The sequence below is a fragment of the Electrophorus electricus genome, chromosome 1 (genome assembly GCF_041902795.1).
Source record: "Electrophorus electricus isolate QZ-2024a chromosome 1, ASM4190279v1, whole genome shotgun sequence".
NCBI classification, from domain to species: domain Eukaryota; kingdom Metazoa; phylum Chordata; class Actinopteri; order Gymnotiformes; family Gymnotidae; genus Electrophorus; species Electrophorus electricus.
Window position 1 is genome coordinate 3,036,221 of NC_137497.1, and position 25,878 is coordinate 3,062,098.

The 25,878-nt window shown below is 38.5% G+C and overlaps 2 protein-coding genes across 13 annotated transcripts in view; both read right to left on the reverse strand.

The window, feature by feature from the left end:
• The window catches only part of LOC145657046 (NLR family CARD domain-containing protein 3-like), a 21,246-nt gene extending 17,820 nt beyond the window's left edge, over positions 1-3,426 (reverse strand). For 3 of the 7 annotated variants that reach the window (XR_014122943.1, XM_081711547.1, XM_081711578.1), the window contains exon 1: positions 2,985-3,426. The gene's annotated coding sequence lies outside the window, so the exon portion shown is untranslated. Of the gene's footprint in view, positions 1-1,213; positions 1,527-2,984 lie in introns of all 7 variants that reach the window. The other 4 variants (XM_081711462.1, XM_081711413.1, XM_081711506.1 and 1 more) reach the window with 4 other exon arrangements.
• Positions 1-25,878, reverse strand: part of LOC118241338 (uncharacterized) — a 198,880-nt gene that overhangs the window by 46,960 nt on the left and 126,042 nt on the right. The window lies entirely within an intron of this gene.

A 25,878-nucleotide genomic window follows, 5' to 3' on the forward strand; every position in this document is an offset into this window, starting at 1 on the left:
TACATCAGTTGTTCACTACATTTACAGTACACTATAGGTGGTGGTATCTTTGTCCTTAATCAGTGTACATCAGTTGTTCACTACATACACGGCACACTATAGGTGGTGGTATCTTTGTCCTTAATCAGTGTGCATCAGTAGTTCACTACATTTACAGTACACTATAGGTGGTGGTGGGAAAAGTGAGGCTTTGTGAAACACTGAGATGTTTGAAGCAGTTGTGTTGAAAATTGTTTCAAGGTTTCAAAACTGTAGTAGACTACTGTAGTGGACTGGTATGACTGGCGCTGGTTGGCTTTATAACTGTGTTCAACCTGGTATGTTGGCCAGTACACTTAAAGCCATACTGAGTTCAAAAGTGTAATAACAGGCAAGAACTCTGATGTTACAGAACTGTGAAGTAGAGAATAGGTTACCCAATATTATGTAATGCTATGAGATCAAGTCTGTGTCACCAATCTGTGGTGTAAAACACAAATACAGAGATTACTTTAAATGTCATTGTTGTTTGTAAATGACATCATGCACAATAACAGAAAAGGTTTACACAGTCAATTATAATGTCTATACTACGATCAATGTAACTGGTACTTGGGTGCCATCTAGTGGCGAATCTCTGGAACTGATTAAATGACTTGATAAAGAAATGCTGTAGCCATGACTAACATTTAAATTACTGACTTAACATCCCAAACTCAATGACTAATAGACAAAGGAAGTACAGCTGATATGAAACAGTATTACCAGAGGAGAAATATGCTAAAACATGAAAGTGAAACTAAATCTATACAGAGAGCACATGGAGTAACGTGTCTACTCGTTAGTAACTGTAAACGCCAACTAGGGTGTGGCCATACAGACGAACACACACACACACACACACACACACACAGAGACATTTGGGAGGAGGGACCGTATTATGACAGAGTTCCTCCCCAATGGCGTGACTCCCGGTGCCAGCCTATCGGGCTACGGCCCCGAAACCAATGCCGAATGGCAAGGCAGGAGGACCGAGCGATCTGACATGGGCCAGCGCAAGCAGGACAGCCGGGGAAAGGACAGGGACCAGGACGACAACAGACACAGGGACAGACACACTGACAGACACAGGCACTGACAAAGGGGGACAAAGTGACTGACACAGACAGCGTGATGGGGACAGACATGGTGACAGGGACAGGCTCTTGTAATCTGCAGACGTGATTTTGCTGACCGAGGGAGGGTACCTATGGAGGACCTCCTCCACCGCCATTATGAGATCCTCCCCATGGTCGAACTCCGAGTCCATCCGCAGACTAACATCGTTGCACTCCCCGTTCCTCTCATAACCCGCAGGGTAGTAGAACCCTGTGGAGTCAGACTCCGAATACTGGACCTCACTGTATCAGCCCCGGTAGTCTGGAGTGGGTCCGTAGAACTCTGCAGAGTCCAGCCTGGGACCACACTCAGGGCCCTCCAAGATCCTCCAGTGGCAATTTAAGGGCAAATCCTAAATCAGAGTCCTTAGGTAGTCCAGGGTCAAAGAGCTGACACGGAGAGTATGAGAATACATGATTACAAGACAAGGGCTAAGATACACGAAGGTAAACAGGTGAAGCATAACAGAGACTACGAAACACAAAGGCTAAACAAAACAGCTTAACAAAAATGAAGGCTTTGAAATACAGATTCAAATAAACACACAAGCATGAATTAAAAAAAACAACCACATAAATGCAATGAAGTAAACAACAACAACGAACAGTCAAAAACTAAGGGAACAAGGCAGCGTTTAAATACATGAACTTAAGTTAGAAACGATGGACAGGTGTAAGCAATCAAACAAGGGTCGGAGAAAACGAAACTAAGGCATGGAACTGAAATACACAAGACAGGGAAAACATGGAAGATGGAAGCTGGGAGCGACTAATCGATACATTTATTTACATAAAACAATGAAGACATAGCATGCAGGCTATGAGTGTTAAACATCGACAACAATCACACTTAGAGAAAAGACTTATATACACGTACATTAACGATACACAACGAGGAGCTGGTGTGAAACACATACAGACGAACAAACACACACACACATGCACAGACGTTTGGGGGAGGGGATGTCATGACAGTGTGAATATACAGCACATCACTCCTGTCAGTAAACCAGAGGATCTCTCTCTACACACACTTTGTATATATTAATGTCACTGTATCTATAACTACTGCTCACTGGATGTCTCTCACTAGCCTATCAGTTAATATGTCCTATCAATAACCTTCTATCTAGACAACACTGAATCCATCTGTCTCTCAAATTCTCTGTTCTCACAAAACCCCTCAAGGTTGGGGTGTGTTTTCTTGACTTATAAGCATTCATAGAGTGTGTGACTGAGACAGATGTATGATCAGGTGTGTTTCAGACACTGTCAGTCAAAGCCAGGAGCAGCAGGTACTGTATAACACCTATAGAAACACAAGCTTAGTTCACCTGTGGTCACGTGACATGGCCGTTTTGAGCCACACTTCGGATCAGCGTTTCAAACCGCTGCGCTTCAGAAACTCGAAACAAGCGTAGAAACCTCAGTGTCGACCGTCCCATCCTAACTACAGGTAACACTACAGCTAATGAACTATACAGGGAATCTGAACTGTCCACTGAGAATGTGGACAACACTAAAAAATGACTGTAAAAAAAAACACACATCACAGCGGCAACTTTACGTTTAGACCAGAGGAGTTTTAACTGGTACGATTTTACGACGTTTACAATAACTGACAACGTATATCTGACCCCGTTCAATTATTTTTTAAATATGCGATCGTATTGAGCGTTCGCCATTTTAGTTTCCGTCATTTTAGTTGTGTATTGTTAACTTCACCAGGACTTTAATCTTTAAATTTAATCCACTTTTGGGTGAACCTACGATTTAAACACAGAACTATGTACTTACAAAACATGTTGTTTAAACTGCATCGACATTTAACAAATAGAATGAACTTACCGTGAAATATTTTTAAACGCGCGTATCGCCAATCCGCCCAATTTTCAATAATGGCGACAGTTCAAAAAATACTTTCGTTTTCTTGAGAAAGGTGAGAGTACAGGAACACCTGGGGGAAAGTAGAGGGCGGAGCACATGTCAATCATGTCAATTTGCACCCCTGCGTGTCCGTCGAGGCCGAGGACACGTCGCAGCCGCTGCAACACAGCGTACATGTGCCTCTGTTTGTGTGTATTTGCGCCTTCCGAATGTGATCTGTAATACTATCCCTCGATGGGCTAGTTACACTCACTCTAAGCTCCTCAGAGACCCAGGATGTAATCCATTTTAAAGGCCCAGTTACTCTCTCTCTCTCTCTCTCTCTCTCTCTCTCTCTCTCTCTCTCTCTCTCTCTCTCTCTCTCTCTCTCTCTCTCTCTCTCTCTCTCTCTCTCTCTCACACACACACACACACACACACACACACACACACATACACACACACTCTGGATGGATGATATAGTAACAATCTTGACATCTGCAGTATAAGCAGGTTTTCTTATTCTGTTTGGGATGGTCTAATGCGTAAGATACTAGTCTAATACGCTAATATCTCATCATGCCTCACAAGTCTTGTTGTTGATTAATAAAAAGTGATTGACAAAACTCTGTCCTGATCATCTTTTGCTATCAGAGCTTGAACAGCTTCGATCATTGTCAGAGGTCCAGAGCAACTGCTGTAGGAATGAAACACACGTGAGGTACCTGCTATCGCCATGGCAGCTCCTGTTATAGCCAACAGTTTGGCTATAGCCAAACTAGAACAGAAAAATAGAGATATCTTATGTTTTTTTTTCTTTTTTTTAATTTGTATCAAATTTTAGAATTATAATTGTGAATTAAAATGTGCTTAGTTGCATTTTTCACATGGAGGTGTTTTACTCTGGATCTGTAAAACTTCTTGTGTGAAGGAGAATGCTTTTTTATTACATGTGCCCTCTCAATAAAGATGACTGTATCTGTCTCTGGCTCACTAGTCCAAGGGATTAACCCACTGGTTAGTCCCGGTTCACAAGAAAAAGATCTTAAACCCCTCAGTTAGTCCTGACACACTAGTCCAAGAGCTCTCCTGGTTAGGTGTGTGGCATAACAGCGATGCAGCACAGTGTAAAGAATTCCACTGTCACAAGATCCCAATATCAATATCAATATATATATATATATATATATATATATATATATATATATATATATATATATATATATATATATATATATATATATATATATATATATATATATATCCCAATATATCAATATATGTTAAATTACAAAGTTATTCACAAAAACATGCACACTGGGATATGTTGTGCACCTGCTGTGGAACCTAAAGGTTAATATCACCCCTCCCCAAGTACACCCATACAGACCACTTCATGTCCTCAGTGTTGATCGCCAATTATACACACATACTAACACAAACTTAATCTTTTACAGACGCCACACTACATTTCTAAGAAATAATGTCAATCAATACAGACGTCATTAACATAGAATATTAACTGGGCTGTGCAGAAATAAGCTGAGATTCCAGTAAGTAAGCAGTTGAAATTGTGTGATCACGTTAGTTTATTTGGGAAATTCTAAAGTATTCATCACCTTTCAGGAAAGTTTATTTTTTGACTCCAAATATGAAGAACATGGACCACATCGGAATTCGTAGCGCATCTTTAAAATCCAGTGTGGTTCGTCTACCGCCATCTATCGGGCAGATGATGGAACAGCTCCACAGGCGCTGGTTTGGAGCCTTGAGCGAGTAGGACAGAAGTGACCTGCAACCTCATAAAGCGCTTCAACTGTCGCGCGTTGAAGGAGGGCGACGAGGAGGTGGCGCACGTAATCGGGGAGGTCGGAGGTGTTCTGGACACGCGCTGTGACGTGTGTCTGCAGAAGCACGTGAGCCGCTGCATCCGGTTTCGGTGAGAAAGATTCTAGAACAAGAGTTTTACACTGAGATTCAGATCTGAGAAGAGTTTATAGACTCAGATTTGATAAGAGGCGGTTTTAATGAGCACCTTTTAGGGCTAAAAAAAAATAACATCATATTTATAAAGATGATTGATTATATATTTGTATTTTGTTTTAAAATGCCTCAATTCATGTGTATTTCATTTAATATTAATCCACTTAAGGAGGATTTTAGTTTTTTTCCCCTCACTGTTACAGTTTTCTTAACGCAAGCTAAAGTATTAATGAGAATATTATTAACCTATATATATATATATATATATATATATATATATATATATATATATATATATATATATATATATATATATATATATATATATATATATATATATATATATATTGTTAATCTATATATATAATCTATATATATGGGGCAAAATGACTTCGGGTCTCCCTCACCTGTTCCCAGCCACTGGGATCCCCAAGCTCACGTTTGTTAATGCTGTCACTATTGAGTGTAAATGTCATTTTACTGGTCCCAGTCAGAACGTGGTGAATTACTGGTCTCCTCTCTGTTGAGTATAACTGTCATTATCCTGGTACCAGTCAGATTGCTGGTCTCCTCCCTGAAGCAGCAGGTGCCCTTTACCGTGTGGCTGGCATGGAAAACCCTCGTCCCCACAGTGGAGTGGATGTTCGTGGTGAGGGATGAGGGCGAGGATGCTGGCAGTGCCCTCTTGTGGATGGAGGACCCAGAACCCCAGGCCAGTGTCAGAGACTCTTGGGTAGAGGGTTGCGTACCTGTCATGTACACCGACCAGCAAGAACACGAACCTGTACTACAGGTGCACACACGACAGTAACACTCACACCTGTACTGCAGGTACACACACTATAGTAACACACACACTACAGTAACGCACACACACCTTTACTGCAGGTACACACACACACCTTTACTGCAAGTACACACACACACACACACACACACACCTTTACTGCATGTACAAACACTACAGTAACACGCACACACCTTTACTGCAGGTACACACACACTACTTAAGTACACGCACCAGGAGGGCATGGCCATACAAACAAACACACACACGGAGACATCTGGGAGGAGGGACTGTACCGTGACAGTTAAAAATTCATTTAAAAAATTGATTTATGGATTATCTAGTTTTTAATACTTTTAATACAAATTTTTAATACTTTATTGTCTAATGAATTTGCTTTTTCTCTGAATATTAAAATACTTTCCTATTCAACATGTGCTCTGTGGTTTGCTTAGAAATCACTTTAAGGCAGGGCATTAATAGTTAGGTTCAGAAACAGCTCCAGGGTCTTGATGATATAGAATACTCCGCCCATTCTAGTCACTACTGTAGACCTGTGCCTAGACTTTTAGAGGCTCTTGCCCGAGTGATTATGTCAAGGTCATGATGACACGTCTTTCACCACTAGGGGGCAGACTCAACATACCTATCCGGGATATTTCTTCATTCTCCAGTTACATCACCGGAACGTATACGATTATACAAATGCAACAACGTCACATAAAATATTATGTGTATTGGAGATGGAGATCCTGCCAAAAGGGAGAATGCAGCCCTCCAGGAACCCAGGACCAGCTCTTTAAAATAAGGCTCCACCCCTTTCTCCACCCAGGACCAGCTCTTTAAAATAAGGCTCCACCCCTTTATCTACCCAAGACCAGCTCTTTAAAGGGATGTCTCCTGCCTCTTTGTTTCAAATATCATAGCAGTAGAAATACACCAGTATTATGATTTTCACAAAAAAATGTAGTCTCTGTGCTACAAGTTAACACTTTTAACCTTTACAAAAATATACAGGTGAAATATATTCTACTAAACATTTTTTAAAAATAATGCTGACTTCTGCTACCCATAAAATTAAAGCTGGCAACAGCTAGTCTAGTCATGATGATCTGTGAATATAGCATGTAAACACTGGGTAACACAATGAATTAAATTTTCAGCCACCAAAACATTTTCAAATTATTCAGTCCAATCCTGGTATGCTGTGCTTCCTCTGTGACAGGTCAGCTTTCAGATCTACCACAAGCACAATGACACAGGACAACTGAACATGCTGAAAGTACCAAACGTGACCTCACAGGTGCTCACGCTAAGCTTGACCCTAAGCCAGACCCAAAAAGCACCCCTGAAACATGTAAAGACATGAAAAGCATCTATTATTTGAATTAATATATTAGTAATCATTTATCATGCTTAATGTCTAGCTGTATCTTAATGAATTAATCATGAACTAATGAGTTAGTGTTATTCATCATGAATTAATATATTAGTAATCATTTATCATGGTTACTGTCTAGCTGGATCTTAATGAACTAATCATGAACTAATGAGTTAGTGTTATTCATCATGAATTAATATATTAGTAATCATTTATCATGGTTACTGTCTAGCTGGATCTTAATGAACTAATCATGAACTAATGAGTTAGTGTTATTCACCATGAATTAATATATTAGTAATCATTTATAAGATGTATCTAAGCTCTCACTTCATAATTATCTGATCATGAATAGGTCAGAAAGTCAGATGTTATGCTTAATTGGGTATTTAAGTGTTATGCTTAATTAGATAATGAATTGTGCCATTGCACATGTGCAGGAACAATGGAACTGCATTTAGTTAAAGTAAATGTTCAGAATGTTGTTAGGTTATTGTGTGTAGGGTTTGGAGTTGGGGCTCCAGGAGCTTTAGGTGGCAGGTCATATTTCCTAGAATAACCAGAGATGTTTCCTCACCTCTTGCCTTCTTTAAATGTGTTTTACAATAAAAGCCTCTTTGTGGGCACTGTCTTTGAGAACATGTCCTGCTGTAATAGTCACATTCTACATGTGCTTTTGAGGACGTGTCCTGCTGTAATAGTCACAGTCTACATGTGTCTTTGAGGACGTGTCCTGCTGTAATATTCACAGCTTACATGTATTTGAGGACGTGTCCTGCTGTAATAGTCACAGTCTATTAATATTCACCGTTGTGTTAGTCTGTGTTGTGTGAAGAGTTGTGTATGTTGTGTTAGTCTGTGTTGTGTGAAGAGCTGTGTGTGTTGTGTTACTCTGTGTTGTGTGAAGAGCTGTCTTGTGTTGTGTTAGTCTGCATTGTATGAAGAGCTGTGTGCGTTGTGTTAGTCTGTTATGTGAAGAGCTGTGTGTGTTGTGTTAGTCTGTGTTGTGTGAAGAGCTGTGTGTTGTTATGTTAATTTGTGTTGTGTGAAGAGCTGTGTGTTGTTGTGTTAGTCTGTGTTATATGAAGAGCTGTGTGTGTTGTGTTAGTCTGTGTTGTGTGAAGAGCTGTGTGTGTTGTGTTAGTCTGTGTTGTGTGAAGAGCTGTGTGTGTTGTGTTAGTCTGTGTTGTGTGAAGAGCTGTGTGTTGTTAGTCTGTGTTGTGTGAAGAGCTGTGTGTTGTTAGTCTGTGTTGTGTGAAGAGCTGTGTGTGTTAGTCTGTGTTGTGTGAAGAGCAGTGAGTTGTTGTGTTAGTCTGTGTTCTGTGAAGAGCTGTGTGCGCTGTGTTAGTCTGTGTTGTATGAAAAGCAGTGAGTTGTTGTGTTAGTATTTGTTGTGTGTTGTGTAATTGATTTATTATTTGTTATTATTTATTAGCTAAATATATGCAGCTGATGTGCTGTGATGTCTTAGGGTTAATATGATGAATGTGAACCTTGATGGCAAAGTTATAGGTTAGTTCATTATGTAACATAATGTACTATTGAATATAGTCTGATAATGTGCTCTCAGTGTACTAATAGGAGTAAGTGAGTTATAGGTTAGTTCATTATGTAACATAATGTAATATTGAATATAGTCTGATAATGTGCTCTCAGTATACTAACTAGAGTAAGTGAGTTATAGGTTAGTTCATTATGTAACAATGTAATATTGAATATAGTCTGATAATGTGCTCTCAGTGTACTAACTAGAGTAAGTGAGTTATAGGTTAGTTCATTATGTAACATAATGTAATATTGAATATAGTCCTATAATGTGCTCTCAGTGTACTAACTAGAGTAAGTGAGTTATAGGTTAGTTCATTATGTAACAATGTAATATTGAATATAGTCTGATAATGTGCTCTCAGTGTACTAACTAGAGTAAGTGAGTTATAGGTTAGTTCATTATGTAACATAATGTAATATTGAATATAGTCTTATAATGTGCTCTCAGTGTACTAACTAGAGTAAGTGAGTTATAGGTTAGTTCATTATGTAACAATGTAATATTGAATATAGTCTGATAAAGTGCTCTCAGTGTACTAACTAGAGTAAGTGAGTTATAGGTTAGTTCATTATGTAACATAATGTAATATTGAATATAGTCTTATAATGTGCTCTCAGTGTACTAACTAGAGTAAGTGAGTTATAGGTTAGTTCATTATGTAACATAATGTAATATTGAATATAGTCTTATAATGTGCTCTCAGTGTACTAACTAGAGTAAGTGAGTTATAGGTTAGTTCATTATGTAACAATGTAATATTGAATATAGTCTGATAATGTGCTCTCAGTGTACTAACTAGAGTAAGTGAGTTATAGGTTAGTTCATTATGTAACATAATGTAATATTGAATATAGTCTTATAATGTGCTCTCAGTGTACTAACTAGAGTAAGTGAGTTATAGGTTAGTTCATTATGTAACAATGTAATATTGAATATAGTCTGATAATGTGGTCTCAGTGTACTAACTAGAGTAAGTGAGTTATAGGTTAGTTCATTATGTAACATAATGTAATATTGAATATAGTCTGATAATGTGCTCTCAGTGTACTAATAGGAGTAAGTGAGTTATAGGTTAGTTCATTATGTAACATAATGTAATATTGAATATAGTCTGATAATGTGCTCTCAGTATACTAACTAGAGTAAGTGAGTTATAGGTTAGTTCATTATGTAACAATGTAATATTGAATATAGTCTGATAATGTGCTCTCAGTGTACTAACTAGAGTAAGTGAGTTATAGGTTAGTTCATTATGTAACATAATGTAATATTGAATATAGTCCTATAATGTGCTCTCAGTGTACTAACTAGAGTAAGTGAGTTATAGGTTAGTTCATTATGTAACATAATGTAATATTGAATATAGTCTGATAATGTGCTCTCAGTGTACTAACTAGAGTAAGTGAGTTATAGGTTAGTTCATTATGTAACATAATGTAATATTGAATATAGTCTTATAATGTGCTCTCAGTGTACTAACTAGAGTAAGTGAGTTATAGGTTAGTTCATTATGTAACAATGTAATATTGAATATAGTCTGATAATGTGGTCTCAGTGTACTAACTAGAGTAAGTGAGTTATAGGTTAGTTCATTATGTAACATAATGTAATATTGAATATAGTCTTATAATGTGCTCTCAGTGTACTAACTAGAGTAAGTGAGTTATAGGTTAGTTCATTATGTAACAATGTAATATTGAATATAGTCTGATAATGTGCTCTCAGTGTACTAACTAGAGTAAGTGAGTTATAGGTTAGTTCCTTATGTAACATAATGTAATATTGAATATAGTCTTATAATGTGCTCTCCGTGTACTAACTAGAGTAAGTGAGTTATAGGTTAGTTCATTATGTAACAATGTAATATTGAATATAGTCTGATAATGTGGTCTCAGTGTACTAACTAGAGTAAGTGAGTTATAGGTTAGTTCATTATGTAACATAATGTAATATTGAATATAGTCTTATAATGTGCTCTCAGTGTACTAACTAGAGTAAGTGAGTTATAGGTTAGTTCATTATGTAACATAATGTAATATTGAATATAGTCTTATAATGTGCTCTCAGTGTACTAACTAGAGTAAGTGAGTTATAGGTTAGTTCATTATGTAACAATGTAATATTGAATATAGTCTGATAATGTGCTCTCAGTGTACTAACTAGAGTAAGTGAGTTATAGGTTAGTTCATTATGTAACATAATGTAATATTGAATATAGTCTTATAATGTGCTCTCAGTGTACTAACTAGAGTAAGTGAGTTATAGGTTAGTTCATTATGTAACAATGTAATATTGAATATAGTCTGATAATGTGGTCTCAGTGTACTAACTAGAGTAAGTGAGTTATAGGTTAGTTCATTATGTAACATAATGTAATATTGAATATAGTCTTATAATGTGCTCTCAGTGTACTAACTAGAGTAAGTGAGTTATAGGTTAGTTCATTATGTAACATAATGTACTATTGAATATAGTCTGATAATGTGCTCTCAGTGTACTAATAGGAGTAAGTGAGTTATAGGTTAGTTCATTATGTAACATAATGTAATATTGAATATAGTCTGATAATGTGCTCTCAGTATACTAACTAGAGTAAGTGAGTTATAGGTTAGTTCATTATGTAACAATGTAATATTGAATATAGTCTGATAATGTGCTCTCAGTGTACTAACTAGAGTAAGTGAGTTATAGGTTAGTTCATTATGTAACATAATGTAATATTGAATATAGTCCTATAATGTGCTCTCAGTGTACTAACTAGAGTAAGTGAGTTATAGGTTAGTTCATTATGTAACAATGTAATATTGAATATAGTCTGATAATGTGCTCTCAGTGTACTAACTAGAGTAAGTGAGTTATAGGTTAGTTCATTATGTAACATAATGTAATATTGAATATAGTCTTATAATGTGCTCTCAGTGTACTAACTAGAGTAAGTGAGTTATAGGTTAGTTCATTATGTAACAATGTAATATTGAATATAGTCTGATAATGTGGTCTCAGTGTACTAACTAGAGTAAGTGAGTTATAGGTTAGTTCATTATGTAACATAATGTAATATTGAATATAGTCTTATAATGTGCTCTCAGTGTACTAACTAGAGTAAGTGAGTTATAGGTTAGTTCATTATGTAACAATGTAATATTGAATATAGTCTGATAATGTGCTCTCAGTGTACTAACTAGAGTAAGTGAGTTATAGGTTAGTTCCTTATGTAACATAATGTAATATTGAATATAGTCTTATAATGTGCTCTCCGTGTACTAACTAGAGTAAGTGAGTTATAGGTTAGTTCATTATGTAACAATGTAATATTGAATATAGTCTGATAATGTGGTCTCAGTGTACTAACTAGAGTAAGTGAGTTATAGGTTAGTTCATTATGTAACATAATGTAATATTGAATATAGTCTTATAATGTGCTCTCAGTGTACTAACTAGAGTAAGTGAGTTATAGGTTAGTTCATTATGTAACATAATGTAATATTGAATATAGTCTGATAATGTGCTCTCAGTGTACTAACTAGAGTAAGTGAGTTATAGGTTAGTTCATTATGTAACATAATGTAATATTGAATATAGTCTGATAATGTGCTCTCAGTGTACTAACTAAAGTAAGTGAGTTATAGGTTAGATCATTATGTAACATAATGTAATATTGAATATAGTCTGATAATGTGCTCTCAGTGTACTAACTAGAGTAAGTGAGTTATAGGTTAGTTCATTATGTAACATAATGTAATATTGAATATAGTCTGATAATGTGCTCTCAGTGTACTAACTAGAGTAAGTGAGTTATAGGTTAGTTCATTATGTAACAATGTAATATTGAATATAGTCTGATAATGTGCTCTCAGTGTACTAACTAGAGTAAGTGAGTTATAGGTTAGTTCATTATGTAACAATGTAATATTGAATATAGTCTGATAATGTGGTCTCAGTGTACTAACTAAAGTAAGTGAGTTATAGGTTAGTTCATTATGTAACATAATGTAATATTGAATATAGTCTGATAATGTGCTCTCAGTGTACTAACTAGTGTAAGTGAGTTATAGGTTAGTTCATTATGTAACATAATGTAATATTGAATATAGTCTGATAATGTGCTCTCAGTGTACTAACTAGAGTAAGTGAGTTATAGGTTAGTTCATTATGTAACAATGTAATATTGAATATAGTCTGATAATGTGCTCTCAGTGTACTAACTAGAGTAAGTGAGTTATAGGTTAGTTCATTATGTAACATAATGTAATATTGAATATAGTCCTATAATGTGCTCTCAGTGTACTAACTAGAGGAAGTGAGTTATAGGTTAGTTCATTATGTAACAATGTAATATTGAATATAGTCTGATAATGTGCTCTCAGTGTACTAACTAGAGTAAGTGAGTTATAGGTTAGTTCATTATGTAACATAAGGTAATATTGAATATAGTCTTATAATGTGCTCTCAGTGTACTAACTAGAGTAAGTGAGTTATAGGTTAGTTCATTATGTAACAATGTAATATTGAATATAGTCTGATAATGTGCTCTCAGTGTACTAACTAGAGTAAGTGAGTTATAGGTTAGTTCATTATGTAACATAATGTAATATTGAATATAGTCTTATAATGTGCTCTCAGTGTACTAACTAGAGTAAGTGAGTTATAGGTTAGTTCATTATGTAACATAATGTAATATTGAATATAGTCTTATAATGTGCTCTCAGTGTACTAACTAGAGTAAGTGAGTTATAGGTTAGTTCATTATGTAACAATGTAATATTGAATATAGTCTGATAATGTGCTCTCAGTGTACTAACTAGAGTAAGTGAGTTATAGGTTAGTTCATTATGTAACATAATGAAATATTGAATATAGTCTTATAATGTGCTCTCAGTGTACTAACTAGAGTAAGTGAGTTATAGGTTAGTTCATTATGTAACAATGTAATATTGAATATAGTCTGATAATGTGGTCTCAGTGTACTAACTAGAGTAAGTGAGTTATAGGTTAGTTCATTATGTAACATAATGTAATATTGAATATAGTCTTATAATGTGCTCTCAGTGTACTAACTAGAGTAAGTGAGTTATAGGTTAGTTCATTATGTAACATAATGTACTATTGAATATAGTCTGATAATGTGCTCTCAGTGTACTAATAGGAGTAAGTGAGTTATAGGTTAGTTCATTATGTAACATAATGTAATATTGAATATAGTCTGATAATGTGCTCTCAGTATACTAACTAGAGTAAGTGAGTTATAGGTTAGTTCATTATGTAACAATGTAATATTGAATATAGTCTGATAATGTGCTCTCAGTGTACTAACTAGAGTAAGTGAGTTATAGTTTAGTTCATTATGTAACATAATGTAATATTGAATATAGTCCTATAATGTGCTCTCAGTGTACTAACTAGAGTAAGTGAGTTATAGGTTAGTTCATTATGTAACAATGTAATATTGAATATAGTCTGATAATGTGGTCTCAGTGTACTAACTAGAGTAAGTGAGTTATAGGTTATTTCATTATGTAACATAATGTAATATTGAATATAGTCTTATAATGTGCTCTCAGTGTACTAACTAGAGTAAGTGAGTTATAGGTTAGTTCATTATGTAACATAATGTAATATTGAATATAGTCTTATAATGTGCTCTCAGTGTACTAACTAGAGTAAGTGAGTTATAGGTTAGTTCATTATGTAACAATGTAATATTGAATATAGTCTGATAATGTGCTCTCAGTGTACTAACTAGAGTAAGTGAGTTATAGGTTAGTTCATTATGTAACAATGTAATATTGAATATAGTCTGATAATGTGGTCTCAGTGTACTAACTAGAGTAAGTGAGTTATAGGTTAGTTCATTATGTAACATAATGTAATATTGAATATAGTCTTATAATGTGCTCTCAGTGTACTAACTAGAGTAAGTGAGTTATAGGTTAGTTCATTATGTAACATAATGTACTATTGAATATAGTCTGATAATGTGCTCTCAGTGTACTAATAGAGTAAGTGAGTTATAGGTTAGTTCATTATGTAACATAATGTAATATTGAATATAGTCTGATAATGTGCTCTCAGTATACTAACTAGAGTAAGTGAGTTATAGGTTAGTTCATTATGTAACAATGTAATATTGAATATAGTCTGATAATGTGCTCTCAGTGTACTAACTAGAGTAAGTGAGTTATAGGTTAGTTCATTATGTAACATAATGTAATATTGAATATAGTCTTATAATGTGCTCTCAGTGTACTAACTAGAGTAAGTGAGTTATAGGTTAGTTCATTATGTAACAATGTAATATTGAATATAGTCTGATAATGTGCTCTCAGTGTACTAACTAGAGTAAGTGAGTTATAGGTTAGTTCATTATGTAACATAATGTAATATTGAATATAGTCTTATAATGTGCTCTCAGTGTACTAACTAGAGTAAGTGAGTTATAGGTTAGTTCATTATGTAACAATGTAATATTGAATATAGTCTGATAATGTGGTCTCAGTGTACTAACTAGAGTAAGTGAGTTATAGGTTAGTTCATTATGTAACATAATGTAATATTGAATATAGTCTTATAATGTGCTCTCAGTGTACTAACTAGAGTAAGTGAGTTATAGGTTAGTTCATTATGTAACAATGTAATATTGAATATAGTCTGATAATGTGCTCTCAGTGTACTAACTAGAGTAAGTGAGTTATAGGTTAGTTCCTTATGTAACATAATGTAATATTGAATATAGTCTTATAATGTGCTCTCCGTGTACTAACTAGAGTAAGTGAGTTATAGGTTAGTTCATTATGTAACAATGTAATATTGAATATAGTCTGATAATGTGGTCTCAGTGTACTAACTAGAGTAAGTGAGTTATAGGTTAGTTCATTATGTAACATAATGTAATATTGAATATAGTCTTATAATGTGCTCTCAGTGTACTAACTAGAGTAAGTGAGTTATAGGTTAGTTCATTATGTAACATAATGTAATATTGAATATAGTCTGATAATGTGCTCTCAGTGTACTAACTAGAGTAAGTGAGTTATAGGTTAGTTCATTATGTAACATAATGTAATATTGAATATAGTCTGATAATGTGCTCTCAGTGTACTAACTAAAGTAAGTGAGTTATAGGTTAGATCATTATGTAACATAATGTAATATTGAATATAGTCTGATAATGTGCTCTCAGTGTACTAACTAGAGTAAGTGAGTTATAGGTTAGTTCATTATGTAACATAATGTAATATTGAATATAGTCTGATAATGTGCTCTCAGTGTACTAACTAGAGTAAGTGAGTTATAGGTTAGTTCATTATGTAACAATGTAATATTGAATATAGTCTGATAATGTGCTCTCAGTGTACTAACTAGAGTAAGTGAGTTATAGGTTAGTTCATTATGTAACAATGTAATATTGAATATAGTCTGATAATGTGGTCTCAGTGTACTAACTAAAGTAAGTGAGTTATAGGTTAGTTCATTATGTAACATAATGTAATATTGAATATAGTCTGATAATGTGCTCTCAGTGTACTAACTAGTGTAAGTGAGTTATAGGTTAGTTCATTATGTAACATAATGTAATATTGAATATAGTCTGATAATGTGCTCTCAGTGTACTAACTAGAGTAAGTGAGTTATAGGTTAGTTCATTATGTAACAATGTAATATTGAATATAGTCTGATAATGTGCTCTCAGTGTACTAACTAGAGTAAGTGAGTTATAGGTTAGTTCATTATGTAACATAATGTAATATTGAATATATTCTTATAATGTGCTCTCAGTGTACTAACTAGATTAAGTGAGTTATAGGTTAGTTCATTATGTAACATAATGTAATATTGAATATAGTCTGATAATGTGCTCTCAGTGTACTAACTAGAGTAAGTGAGTTATAGGTTAGTTCATTATGTAACATAATGTAATATTGAATATAGTCTTATAATGTGCTCTCAGTGTACTAACTAGAGTAAGTGAGTTATAGGTTAGTTCATTATGTAACATAATGTAATATTGAATATAGTCTGATAATGTGCTCTCAGTGTACTAACTAGATTAAGATCTCAAAGTGCTTATAAAAGTGAAAACAGAATTATTTTGAATTAATAAATCATATTCAATCATTTAATCAAAGCTGTGTTTAAACAGAAACGTTTCCTGCACTTATTTTTAGTTTGAATAAAATTGTTGTATTTTTCAAAGTTCAAAATCAAAACTTGAAGTTTCAGTTTCAATTTAGTTTTTCAACTGCAACGTTCATTTTCAAATTAATGAAACTATTGCTGCAGATTTCGTTCCACAGATAACAAGAGAGAGTAAGATGTATGTATGTATTTATATGTGTGTATAATACAGCTAGGGAAGGTGGGCTCACTCGGGTCAGGCACGGATCCTTTTTCGGCTTCCAAAATTTATGGGCGAGATATGGAGCCAACAAGATTTCAGGTGAAAAGGTAAGGAATGAGCGCTTTAGACTGCATGTGATCACACGGCAAATTTTGAAATGAATGCTCACTACAGTCTGTATGCATGCATGTGCTCACCCACACACAGTTCATGCATTCATACATGTGCACATAGATAAGATTTTTCCCAAAGGAACCCTCTTTCCTACTGTTCAAATACAGCAGAGACCTACCACTAATGAGATAATGTGAAACCTGCTTGATGGGGAAATGTATTTTGCAGGTCATCTAAGACAGATTTTGTTTCAACTTCTTGATAGAAAGAGACATAAAAACATTACATTTTGTAAAGGGACCAGTCAAACCCCTTAAGATGAAATTAATAAATATCTTATAGAATTCAACTCATATGCCAGAAGACTTGGATTGCACCCAAATAAAACTTCATAAATAAAAATGTAAAAATATTTTAAAAAACAAACTAAAATGGGCCTGAAAAAGAGGAAGTCTTTGAAGTCTTATTCATTTCATGGAAAAATATCCCCTCATAATTTACACCCTTCGGTCATTCACATTGTCATGCATCCCACCGACACACAGACATACAGCAACACACACACACAGTTTGTCCTATTACTCTTGTGGTGAAGGTCATGTCTCGATCCGTTTTTTTGACTGAGGACTCGCTGTATTCCTCAACTTGCAGAATCAGCAAGTTCTGTGTAGTGTGAACATTAACCCCCTTCTGAGAGTGTTTTTGTGTGTAAACTGCTTTGGTTCCACACTGAGTAATGGCATAACAGGAGGATGTTATGACTTTATATGTTGCATGTTCTTTCTCTCTCTCAATATATGCACAACTGTAAGTTAATAAGCCACATATTTGACTCGAAGTAATAAAATCAAACTGCATTAGCATGTGTACATAAGTGAATTTGCTTGGAATTATAGACCTCTTAATCCAAGCTCTCTTAACATTCAGAAAGATCAATAGAATTAATAATGCTTCTGATCATGAAGTTTATGGACCAGTGTGTCCTGATTAAAAAACAGCTTCCTGTCTGCAAACCCAAGAAGCATTTAAGATCAAGGCACATTTTTTCCACAAGATGGCAATGTTTCTAGCATGTTTTAAGAAAGTGACCCTGCTTTGACCAAGAAAAAACACATAGCTGCAGTGTTCCTGTATAACTATTTCAGTCACCACTGCCAGTTATTAATAAATGTTGAATAACACAATAAAATCTGTTTCGGCATTTCCAGTTAAATACACTGAAGTCTGCATATTGTAATGTCACGTTCTGTCAGTAGTGTTTTGATTGCTAGATCAGCAAAAAAGACAACACAAGCTCCTAATGTTGGGGTATTTAAATCGAGGCTTTGTGGGTGTGACATCGGTGGCAGAGATGAAGCGAGAGGCGAAGTTCCAGTAACAGGATCTTTATTATCCATTCTCTCAAAGCAGCGATACCGAGTCTAGTGGCTTTTCAGGAGCAGAGTAACGTCTCTCCAGTAGGCTTGTGTGGTTTGACTAATAATGTGCAGCGCCATCCCTCCGAACCTGTGGGTGTACAAATACACATACAGGTAAATGAGACCCAGGTGTCTCCTGTCAGAAGACACGTGATTGCGAACGGGGAAAGTGAGTGACACGGTCCTGGTCTGGCAGGGGCGTGTCCCCCCCTTTAGGGGACCAGCCAACCATGACAGAACTCCTCCCCCCCCAAAGGCCCCGTCCGGCCCTTGGCCCGCGGCCGACCCCGCCGACCCGGGGCAAACCTCTGCGGGCGCCACCTATGGAACGGGGCAATGAGGTCGGGGTCCAAAATCTGGGAGGCCGGGACCCAACAGCGCTCCTCAGGGCCGTATCCCTCACAGTCCACAAGGTACTGGAAGCCCCTCCCCCTCCTACAGGAGTCCAGCAGAGAACGCACCCTGCATGCTGGGCCCAACTCTGTCTCCAGAGGCGGGGGAGGGACATCCAGGGAATCCCCCTCCTCCACGGGCTTCAGCAAGGATACGTGGAAGGCCCAGGAAACCCAACTACTCCCCGTCAGGCCCACTCTGTAGGTTACCTCATTAACCCGGCCAGTAGTGGAATTGGGGCCCTCATACCTTGCCTCGAGCTTGCCTGTGGCACCTGCACGGCCGTCCCTGGTAGAGACCCACACCTTCTGCCCGATCTCATACTTGGGGGTTTCTACTCTTTTCTGGTCACCCTTCTTCTTGTAGGCAGCAATCGCTCTACGTAGGTTCTGGTATGTCTCTTCCCAGGTCTGTTCGCTCTCCCGGCACCATCTATCCACCGCCAGCTGGTCCGATGTAGGGACATTCCAGGGGTAGAGAGGCGGTTGGTAGCCTAGAACACACTCAAAGGGGGTGAGACCAGTTCCCGTGTGTTGTATGGAGTTCTGCGCGTATTCTGCCCATGGGAGATATGTACTCTGTTTCTCTGGGTGGTGGTTACAATAGAGGCGCAAGAACTTACCCAGCTCCTGGTGAACTCGTTCCACCTGCCCATTGGCCTGGGGGTGGTAACCAGACGTCAAGCTAACCGTGATGTTAAGCTTGCCCAGTAGTTCCTTCCATACCTGTGATATAAATTGGGGACCTCGGTCTGAAACGATGTCCTCAGGTAGACCGAATTGTCTGAAGACCTGGCGGAACAGTAAGTAGCCATCTCTAATGCGGTGGGCATGGCTACCAAAGGGACAAATCGAACCATCTTTGAGAACCGATCCACGACACTCAGGATCATGGTGTTGCCCTCAGAGACTGGTAAGTCGGTTACAAAGTCCACTGCTAGGTGGGACCATGGTCAGTGGGGTGTAGGCAAGGGGAAGAGTTTCCCTGCCAGAGGCATCTTGCTGCATGCGCAATCGGGACAGGAAGCCACATACCTCACTATGTCTTTGGGCATAGCAGACCACCAATTATGTGCTCCGATCAGTTGCGCGGTGTGGGCTGCGCCTGGGTGATCCGTCCCCAAGGATGTGTGTGCCCACGTGATAAGTACGCCTCGATGTGCTGGGGGGACATACAGGCGATTGGCAGGACATTGTGGATGAGGATTAGCAGCCTTGATCTGTTGGTCCAATTCCCATTCCAGGGACGCCAAAAAGCAGGTGGGTGAGAAAACCGGCTCTGAGCTTGTGGGCCATGCTTCTGCTGTGTATTGTTGGGCGAGCACATCCACTCGGGTGTTCTTCTCTCCCGGCCTGTAGGTGACGTGAACTGAAACCGGGAGAAGAAGATTGACCACCTCGCCTGCCTGGCATTTAGTCTCTTGGTGGTCTGGAGGTATTCTAGGTTCTTATGGTCAGTATAAACTGTGAATGGGTGTCTTGCTCCCTCAAGCCAGTGCCTCCATTCCTCGAAAGTGAGCTTCATAGCCAGGAGCTCACGGTGCCCAACCCTGTAGTTCCTCTCTCAGAAGCTGAGCTCAGCAGAGAAGTAAGCGATGGGACACAGGCCGCCTCTCTCTCCCGTGTGTTGTGAAAGTACTGCGCCCACTCCCATGTTGGAGGCATCTACCTTTATCAAGAAAGCTCTCTCATGGTCCGGTTGTTGCAAGACGGGAGCGGTTGTGAGGGTGTTCTTGAGCTCCTCGAAGGCCTTGTCGACCTCCTGAGTCCACTTGATCCTTCGCACAGGTCCCTGCAGCTGGTCTGTGAGGGGCCTTACCAATGAACTGAAGGATTTAATAAACCTCCTATAAAAGTTGGCGAAGCCCAGAAAGCATTGTAGTGCTTTGGGTGTAAGCAGCCTTGGCCACGCCTTCATCTTGCCTGGTTGCATACTCACACTCCCTTGTTGAATAGTGAACACTAAGAAGTCGACCTCCTTGCAGTGGAATTTGCATTTCTCAGCCTTGCAATACAGTTGGTTCACTAACAAGGTCTGTAGCATGGCCCGCACGTCACGCACATGTTGGTTCCGGGAGGGGGAATAGATCAAAATGTCGTCGATATAGGCGACGACGGATCTTCCCAAAAACTCCCTAAGAACCTCATTAATGTAGACCTGGAAAATCGATAGGGCCATTGCAAGACCATACGGCAGAACTAAACACTCATAGTGGCCCGTGGAGGTGCTGAAGGCTGTTTTCCATTCATCTCTGTCCTTGATCCGGATTAGGTTGCATACGCTGCGTAAATCCAGTTTCGTGAAATACCTGGCCCCTCTCAGTTTTTCAAGTGCTGCTTGTACCAGCAGCTTGTTGAGTCCTCGGTAGTCCACACAAGGTCTCAGGCCCCCGTCCCTCTTCTTTACAAAGAAGACCCCTGCTGATGCCGGAGAGGTCGAGGGTCAGACATACCCTTGTTGCAGCACCTCTTTGATATACTGTCCCATAGCCTGCTGCTCCTCCTGAGAGAGGGGGTAGATCCTGCACCGAGGGGGCACCGCTCCTTCCTTGAGTGTTACAGCGCAGTCCCAGTCTCGATGCGGTAGAAGCCGAGTGGCTTTGCTGGAGCTGAAGACCTGCTCCAGGTCCTGGTACTCTAAAGGAATAGGCACCTACCTATCAGCTTCAGGGCTTTCTATTGAAGTAGCCTGGAGGGGTACTGCCTTGTTTGGGAAGCACCTCCGATAGCAGGACGGTGCCCACTGCAGGATCTGGTTTTTCATCCACAGCATCTGTGGATTGTGCGCACGCAGCCAAGGCAAACCTAGAGTGAGAGTGAGACAGGCCAGGCAGGAGGAAGAAACTGATGCGTTCTGTATGCCCCTCCCAGCTGACAAGGAGAACCCGGGAAGTTACTTGGGTGATGTATCATGGGCCGACCGGACCCCCACCCAGGGCCTGTATGCTTAGCGAGGAGGGTAGAGCAATGGGCTTGATACCCAGCTTCCTCGCAAAGCCCCAGTCCATGACATTCCCTGCAGCTCCCGAATCCACTAGGGCATAAGATGACAGTACACAGCCTTTGCACGATACCTTAACTGGTAATTTAAACAGGGAACGAGAGGAAGAACAACTCATCCTACTGTCGCCTCTTCCTCTTCGCTGTAGCCCGGCTGCATCCAGCTGCATGGGCTCCACAGGCATGTCGGTTTGTCGGGCGGGTCCAGCCCCTGTTTGTTGCGTAGCCTCTCGTTGCACACACCGCCGCCTTTCCTGCAGGAGTCGGTCATACGTTATGGCTAGGTGAACCACTTCATTTAGGGTGTTCCCCTCCTGTCTACATGCTAGCTCCGCCTGTAGGTCAGCCCGCAGCCCATTCATGAACACATCAATCTGCATGGGTTCATTCCAGCCTGTTCCTGCAACTAAGGTCCGGAATTCCATGGCATAGTTGGCCGTGGAGCTCAATCCCTGCCTCAGGCACAAAAGTGATTGCCCGCAGAGCCTTCCCTGACAGGGATGGTGGAATACCAAATGTAGTTCTCCGATAAATCCCGCATAATCATTCATAAGTGGAGAGTTATTTGTGACCAAAGCAGCACCCCATACACGGGCTTTTCCCATGATGACATCTTCATAGTCATCAGGGCATCCATCCTGACTCATTCTGCATTCAGTCCTGAAAGCTGCAAGACACTCTCCACTGAATGGGTTTATCCTTGCATATCATCACATTATCATTTAGCAAAACCTGAAATTTTCGCAGTCCTGCCAGGTATACCGCGCAGCCTGATAGCTGTCTGCAAAGCAAATTACAGCTGTATGTACGGAGTCTGTAGCGCGAGCACACTGGTTCATGTCTGTGGAAAATGAGGTCGTGTTAGTGCTGTGCCCTATGAATATTGGGAACTTTTCACACCCAGTTGTTTTAATGAATTGCTGACCCATGTTTAAAGCAAAGGCCACCATGTCATGTCACAGCTCGAGCCAAGAACTTCAGTACTGGTGCCACGTCTTCACTTGGTGCAGTGATACACTTGTATTGCACTACATCACAGCGACAGCGCTGTCAAATGCTTACAGTCAGCGGGGCATGCAATGATCTCACAGTTGACATATCACAACGCCCATCTCATCAGTCAACGTCTTTTTCAACTTTGCTCTGAAAGAAAGAACTATATCCCCACCCCCACCCCTTTATCAAAAATGATAATTGCTTCGTATCTATGCACCATATCCCAAGATGCCAGGCTTTTTTGTCACTCTTATATATCACTCTCCCACCTTCTCGCGCTGTAAGTTTAAATTATATTCAGGCCCTTCACTGAAAAGCCTACAAACCACGCTCTGGTGCGTAGCATCAGCAAGTCGATGCTTTATACTCTATCGATTAAACTTTGTGGCCCAGGTGGAAAACATTCCAGTAATACAGTGCTCTCCAGAATTATTGACACCCTTGGTAAAAACAAGCAAAACCTCTTGTGAAAGATGTTTCTTGTTTATCATCTTAATTCAAAGGAAAGGGAAAAAAATAGAGACAATCTCTGGGGACTCTCGTCTTTAGCGCAACTCAGAGGTTTTCAGTGGGGTTTAGGATGCTTCTGTAGACACTTTGGCTTCTGAAGCTTCTGTGGTCACTGAAACATTTCTGTATGAATTTGGAAGTATATGCTCTGGATTCCAGTCACATGAAAAGATAACAACTATCACCTATTCCTATCTTATCTTTTCTGGGATAAAAGGTTTCTTCAGAGTTTCGATGATGTTTACTGAACAGAGCAAATCATTTATTGGCATCGATATTTTAGACACATATTGTCCTCAGGATTTAATCTGCTTTTACAGTTTTCCACCTGTGATCCGTGGAGGAAGTTTCACCTCTTTACTGTGGAGGCAAAATACACTTCCTCTTCCCAGCCATTTTAGCTCATTTCAAATTTTCTTAATCATTCTCCTAATAGTGAATATAATATAGTGGACATAGTAATAGTAGGAGTGGCATTATTTATTACAGCTTTTGTCTCATCTGATTGATTAAGGTCATTAATATTTAATACCATTTGTAGATTCTCTAATGTTGATGGGTGATGAAAGGTATCTGGCTTGTGTGTTGCTAGATAATTACACCCAGTGAAATAGGAACTCATGCAAGATGACTTAGGAGTTCCTGTAGACGAAGGAGTGCTTATAAAAAGGTCAAAGGTCAAATGTGAATGTAAATATTTGTCAGCTTTTCTTATAAGAATATATAGAATAATGACATTTTTAAGGAGAAAAATTGTTTCAACAACTTGAATGAAGGGTTCAATTTCTATATTATCCATATAAGATGATAAACAACAGATATTTTCTCACATGCCTTTTTGCTTGTCTTAATCCTAAAAAATATGATAAGTCAAAAGGTGCTAATATTCTTTAAGACAGATGTTCAATAATGATAGACCATTCTGTTTAGCTAAACATGGAGACAGGATAAATGAAGATAAATATGCAACCACATATACTTTCCACCCACTTCATTAGTGACTTTTATTTATAAGAAACACTTTGTGCAATTAGATGCTGTTAGCCCTTCTGTTTCTGTGCAGTTTGTGTTTGTAACCCTCAAACTCACTGGTGGTTTCTGACCACAGAGGTTGAAAATTTATGTCCTGAAGCCAAAACTATTAAACTTTGAACTAAGGTTTTGTCCTGGAAAATGGCCAATATTGTTTGCTCAGAACTATGAGCCACTTATCACACCAAGAATGCTGAAAAACAGGTGCTGGGATTAAGGTTCCAAGTTCAGAAGTGCACACTCTGTGAACCATCTCAAGAAAGGTCTTCTGGGGGAAACAAAATTTATTGAGGGAAATCTGATTTAGCACAGGAGACCATGCTGGGAGTTTAATTTACTTCAGATGTTTAAGCTTTTATCTGATGCTTTTATCCAAAGCAACTTACAATTATGATTGAGTACACTTGAGGGTTAAGGGCCTTGCTCATGGGCCCAACAGCGGCAACCTGGCAGTGGTGGGGCTTAAATCAGCAACCTTCCAATTACAAATCAAGTACCTTAACCACTGAGCTACCACTGCCAGGTGGTACCACTAAACAATTTTAAGATAGTTGCCTAGATCTAGCTGTTTTGTAAACCAATCATTTCTAAATTCATTATAAAGTGTTCATCATTTGTAACCAAAGCATGCTTCCTTGTTGTCAAGAGGAGCATAGAACTACATTTAAAATCAATAGACTACCTTCAATATACACCGATCATCCACGTTAAAACCACTTATAGGGAAAATGAATAACATTGATATATCCCAGCCCTTTGGCACCTGTCAAGGTTCTTGATGTCGATGTGCTGGAAGCAGGAAAATGAGCAACCAATAGGAACTATAGGACATTGGCAACTATAGGACATTGTGATGCCTAGTTTGGGTCAGAGCACCTCAAATGGCAGGTCTTGTGGGGTATTCCCAGAAATGATTAGTACCTACCAAAAGTGGCCCAAGCAAAGACAAGCAGTCAACCAGCAACAGGGTCATGTAGACACTGCAGAAAAGTGGCCTGGCCCAGTGGATCGTGTTTTCTTTTATGTAATGTGGATGGCTGAGTGCAGGTGCTTTGCGTAACTCGGGAAGATATCACCAGCAGTCACAATGGGAAGGAGGCAAGGGCAATTTTCTGCCTGCATAAACATTGTTGTACATCAAGTATACCCTTTCATAGGAATTGTATTCCCTAATGACAATGGCCTCTTTTAGCAGGATAATGTGCCTTACCACACTGGAAAAAAACTCATTTGTTGTTTGAGAAATATGAAAAAGCTTTCAAGGTGTTGAATTGGTGTTGAATTTTGTACATACATAGAATATATATATTTATCTGCATATATATACTTTTCTCTATGCACCCCTGTGCATAGGGGTGTTTCTCTTCCTCAGTTTG